The sequence below is a fragment of the Gavialis gangeticus genome, unplaced genomic scaffold (assembly GCF_001723915.1).
Source record: "Gavialis gangeticus isolate Ggan-Ray unplaced genomic scaffold, GavGan_comp1, whole genome shotgun sequence".
Classification (NCBI taxonomy): Eukaryota; Metazoa; Chordata; order Crocodylia; family Gavialidae; genus Gavialis; species Gavialis gangeticus.
In genome coordinates this window covers 100,966,006-100,971,043 of record NW_017729031.1, presented here as the reverse complement: position 1 = coordinate 100,971,043, position 5,038 = coordinate 100,966,006, and the positions used below count along the sequence as shown (strand labels likewise).

The 5,038-nt window shown below is 35.7% G+C and overlaps 1 protein-coding gene across 5 annotated transcripts in view; it reads left to right on the top strand.

The window, feature by feature from the left end:
- CREB1 (cAMP responsive element binding protein 1) overlaps positions 1-5,038 on the top strand; it is an 88,099-nt gene that overhangs the window by 43,040 nt on the left and 40,021 nt on the right. For 2 of the 5 annotated variants that reach the window (XM_019523454.1, XM_019523456.1), the window contains one exon: positions 3,137-3,230. The exons of 2 other annotated variants lie outside the window; for them this stretch is intronic. The gene's annotated coding sequence lies outside the window, so the exon portion shown is untranslated. The remainder of the gene's footprint in view (positions 1-3,136; positions 3,231-5,038) is intronic. One more of the 5 variants, XM_019523455.1, reaches the window with a different exon arrangement.

Sequence of the window (5,038 nt, the reverse complement as noted above, 5' to 3'; positions counted from 1 at the left end):
CTCCCCTCCTAAATTGAGCATTCCTAAATTGTATTACCTTTCATATCGTTACCTTTTTTAAAAAAGATGTGCCCTTTATATACTTTTGGCCAAAGGGAAACTTGTTTCTCATATTTAAAAGAACCACAAAAATACAGTAGAGCTGAAAATGATGGGCTTCCTGATTAACATATACATGAACTGGAAAGATACCAGATTCAGTGAAGCATGACAAACTGAAGTGGTCTAGGTTTACTCCGTAAATAGCAAAAAATTATCAGCAAGTGAATAGAGCACAAACCCTGCAAATATTTGTGCATGAGAGAAAAATGTTATGTGTATTAATGTGTTTAAAGGATCTGAGCACAAAAGCATAGTTGTGCTTGCTCTCTGAAAGTGTATAGTAAGAAATAAATTGCAGTTTATTACTAAATTCTCTCTTTCTTTAAAAAGTGTAATGCAGAAAGTACTAGGTATCAATGTAAGATTGAAAGCCATGAATCAAATGTTCAAGTTAAATTCAAACAGTTGAGAATGTTCAGGCAGCAGACCCCACTCTTCCCCCCCCCCTTCCTTGACAGGCAATTTGCTAGTCTGTCTAATATTTTCCTGCCTTAGGTACTTTGTTCTGTAGCTCTCATGAGCAAATCAGAAACTGGCCTCTCTTTTTTGTGGAAGCAAAATTTAAGGATATGAACAACTAGAGCTCCAGTAATTTGTGACAGAAGTTTTCATTAAATCATTAATAAACAGATTAAACAACACTAGCCAAGGACAGAACCTAGAAGCATTTTACTATTTGCCATGATTTCATCCTACTCTGCTTTCCTGCAAGTTAACCAATTTTTGATCCATGAAAATAGTATATATTCATGCATCCAGCATGCCCCAGAACAAGATATGTACCTTGTTTTTGAGCTACTCATTCTGCTTCATGTGGATTGCATATAGGCTTAGTTTTGTTTTTACCCGCCAGAAGCTTAGGTGGCAGAAATTGCTGATACTGTATTTCCTTACTTCTCATTTGCACCCCAATAACCAAGATGCTGTTTTTTGAAAAAAAAAGGTATATGTTGTGTGTGAGAAAATATGGTATGTTGCCTCTCACTCAAGACCATTTAATTGGTAATCTTTTTTGAGAATCTTGTCAAGGGTTTTTTTTTGAAAGGTTAAATAGATGAAGTTAGCCAGTTTTACCTTACTTGCTATGTGACTGTCAGTATAATGGAGTTTGTCTTTGCATAAATGATCCTAGCTAAAACGTATCATGTCACAATATCCCAGCTGTTTGTTTATTCTATAATTATCATTTCAACTAGTATACAAGTTATATTTATATGACTTAATAGTCTTTAAAACCATGAAGACTTACTGGATCACTGTTAAAGCCTTTTTTAACTTTTTAGTATAGCATTTACTACCTTCCAGGTCACAATATCCATTTCTAATGAGCTCATGTTTTAGTTATACTCATTCAGAAGTCTTGGATGTGTATGATCTTAGTTTAATGACTTAAAGCTTGTTAAATGATCTATTTGTTCCAGCACCTCTCTTTTCTGGCACCTTTATCTCTAATTGCATTTAAAGTTTTACTTGAAAAAAGATCTAGAATAGACATTTCTTGGATTGAAGATCGATGTAAAGAAATCATTTAGCTTTCCAGCAATGTTCTTTGTGGATTCCCTTAGCTCCTGATTTATGGTTGAATTTTGGATCTGAAATGATCAAACATAGGAAAGTTGAAGAGTTCTCCATTTGGGAAAGTTTTGTTATAAATAAAGTATTCTAACCATACCCTGACTAAGACTCTCTCCTAAAGTTGATTTTTTTTCTCTGTTGTTCAGAAGTCCTGTAGACAAAATTATTTAGGAAAACCAGGATGGATTTAAATCAAATCAGTTTAAATCACTGGTCAGGAAGCCTCAATTTAATCACTGTTTTCTACAAAAAGTATATTCTTGTTATTTGATATCCTTTATTCATTTAACTCCTGGAAACTTTGAACTTTTAGAGATGGGTAATTATTTGCATTGGATCATCATAAAGCAAACATTAACATCTACTTAATAACTCTAGGGTCTCCTCCACACATGCAGGCACATGTGCGATGGGATCTAATGTGTGATCCACACAATCACACCTGCTGTGCTACATGTGGCATGGAAGAAGGCACAATTGTGGGATCGTGCATCAGACCCAATCGCACCTTATTTCCAATGTAGGGGGAGCCCGATTCTGTGTGTTCCCCCTGCACTGACAAGGAGCAGAGTCCCATGGCTAGGAGCTAAGGTGGTTTCCAGCTGTGGGAGCTATGTGCAGCCAAGATTGAGAGTCCTGTGTGGGCCAGGAGTTTCATGCATCCCTGAGCCTTGGGGATCACAGCAGCCATGATCCCCAGGGCTCAGAAGTTTCACACTGGGCATGATGCACCCAGCAACTAGAAGCCCTAGTTGGTGACAGGGCTCTCAGCTAGTCTAGTCAGGTGACAGGGCTCTCAGCTACAGGGGAGGCCCTGCTACGTGTGCAAACTAAAGCTCAGTAACAACCAGCTATAAAGTTATAATACATTTTTGAGGTCTTTACTTTATAGCTGGCTGGAGTTTTTTATCGTGTGATAGCTACTTTACACATGTAGCTGGTCTTAAGGTGATTGCACAAGTAACCAGTTAACTGCATGATATTTATGTGTTGAGGGGACCTAGGAGATCAGGCCTGTTAAAGAACTAGACTTCATGAACTAAGCAATACAAAAAGGTAGTTCAAAGTTAAGGTTAAATGACGTTTAAAATAATTTTGAACTATAGAATAGAAAAACCCCCCTACTAAATATATCAAATCATGAGTTAAATTGTCTCAAACTGCCTCATTGCCTGTATTATTCTTATTATACATATAGTCAAATTCCATTCATTGGATGTTTTTGAGCAAGCAAATCCTGTATATTTCAAACGGGACAAGATCATTCCCCATGCATACACTACATTATTCCACAACTGGAATACGAATGTTTGCCTAATCTGCCAACTGAATGGCCAGGGTATCTCTAGTCTGGTGTCCCTGATGAAGCAGCAACAGCACCAACATCTTATTTTCTAGACTTCATGTGCATAAAGACCTATCCAAACTTAATCTTATCTTCCTAATATTGTTTCCTCAGACCCACCTTTGGATGCAAGGCAACAATCTTAAACGATTATGATCCTCATTGACAGGCTTCAAGTGGATGCTTATAGGTGAAAACTTTATTCTGTGTATGTACAGCTAAGTAGACCCTACAACCTAAATTCTGTTGACATTGTTTAGAACAGTGCTAACAGTTTAGTTTAAAGGGGAAAATATACAAATGGCCGTAACTATTCAAAATGTTTTGTGCATTTTTGTTTTTTGATCAGAGTAGAGAACAAATTTTAAATTTGTTACATTTCTGAAGTGTCAGCACTATAGTAATGCAAATAAATAGCATATAAGGTTATTTTAATGACATTGTGATTTTTGGAAGAAGTGGAACATGAAGAAATATAGCAAAGGATAGGCTTTATAATGTTTCCACAGCCATAGGCAGCATATTCCTTGAAGTTGTTAAACCAATTATAAATTAGGCTTAATGAATCTTAAGCAGTTTATGTAAGATTCAGTCAGATTGCCACATTTGAAATCCTTAAACTAATATTTGTCTTATATAGAACATATAAATGATGGCAGGTGTGGGAAGCAAAGCAGAATTTGGGATGCTTAGGAGAATTTAACTGGTTATTTCCACACAAAAAAAATTGAGTTTTTGTCACTGTTTGTTTGTATTAATTTAACTTAACTTTGTTTTTTTTTTCCTTCCTTGTTACAGTGTTTGGGCTTGAGTTTTTTTCTTTTGTTCCCAGTGTTCTCATATTTCCTTTAAATTAGCAATATTTAATGACAACCTTGATTCCATCTTAACCAAGACTCCTATAATTATTCCATACTGATACTGAACTACATCTATAGTACTTAAAAACATCATCAAGAAATGACAGTTAGATTATTTTCTATTACTTGTATGCCCAGGGTTTGGTTTATTCACTAAGTTAATTTCCGTATTTTAGCAAAGCAAGCAAATGTATTTATACAAATGGCTTTCATGTACCATAGCTACAGCAAACTGATCCACAGTTATATTGTGGTCACTGTGCCTGAAATTCTATATTTAATGTTCTTTGTGTCTTGTTTTTCTAATAAGCACTTAATATAAGACAGATTTCATATTTTACTCAGGAGAGACTGTCCCTATTTCATTCAGTATATATTCCCAAAGAGCATACTTTCCAGTAATACTGAATCACTGCTTTTGTTGAATTAGAGGTTTCTCTGATCTAATGTTTAAAATTCAATATTTAGACTACTAAAGAAGTAGTTGATTTTTCTATATATATTGTATCCAGGTGCTCATTGAGTGCTAGTGTAATTGGAAGACATTATCAAACTTTATTATACTGTAAATGTTTTATTTAAACATTTAAATATTAGAGCAGCATTTAGCTTTCATTACATTCTGCCTATAAATTTGCCTTTTCAAGTTATGCACTTATTTTTATAGAATTTTTTGTTCTACTGATACAGGCCTATTCATTTAACACTTCAAAATAAATGTGTTAGGCGATGTCTAGAATGCATAACTTAGCCTAAGAAAATTTATAGTATGCCTTTTATAAAAAATGTGTTTGTGATATATATTTCAGACAGTGGGATGTTTATGAGAAATCTTGCCAGATATCTTACATCCATTCCTTTGGTAGATGAATTTTACCCAGTGTAGTTGTGGGTAAAATTTTGCCCGTAGGGCACATCCTTTTCCCTGGAATGGATCATGATGACTGGGGGGTGGTCCCTGCGCATTTTTGTAAAGTAGAATTTGTGTGGGGATAGAGCATGTTCAGTGCACACATCATATAGCTGCTAAACACTGGTCATGTTCCAAACTGTTTTTCAGTGATTTATCAAATTTGGCCAGATTTAGGCAGACTTTCGTGGGCATGGCAGAAGACAACCAAGCACCCCCGCCCCCCCCCCCCCCCCCCCCCCCCCC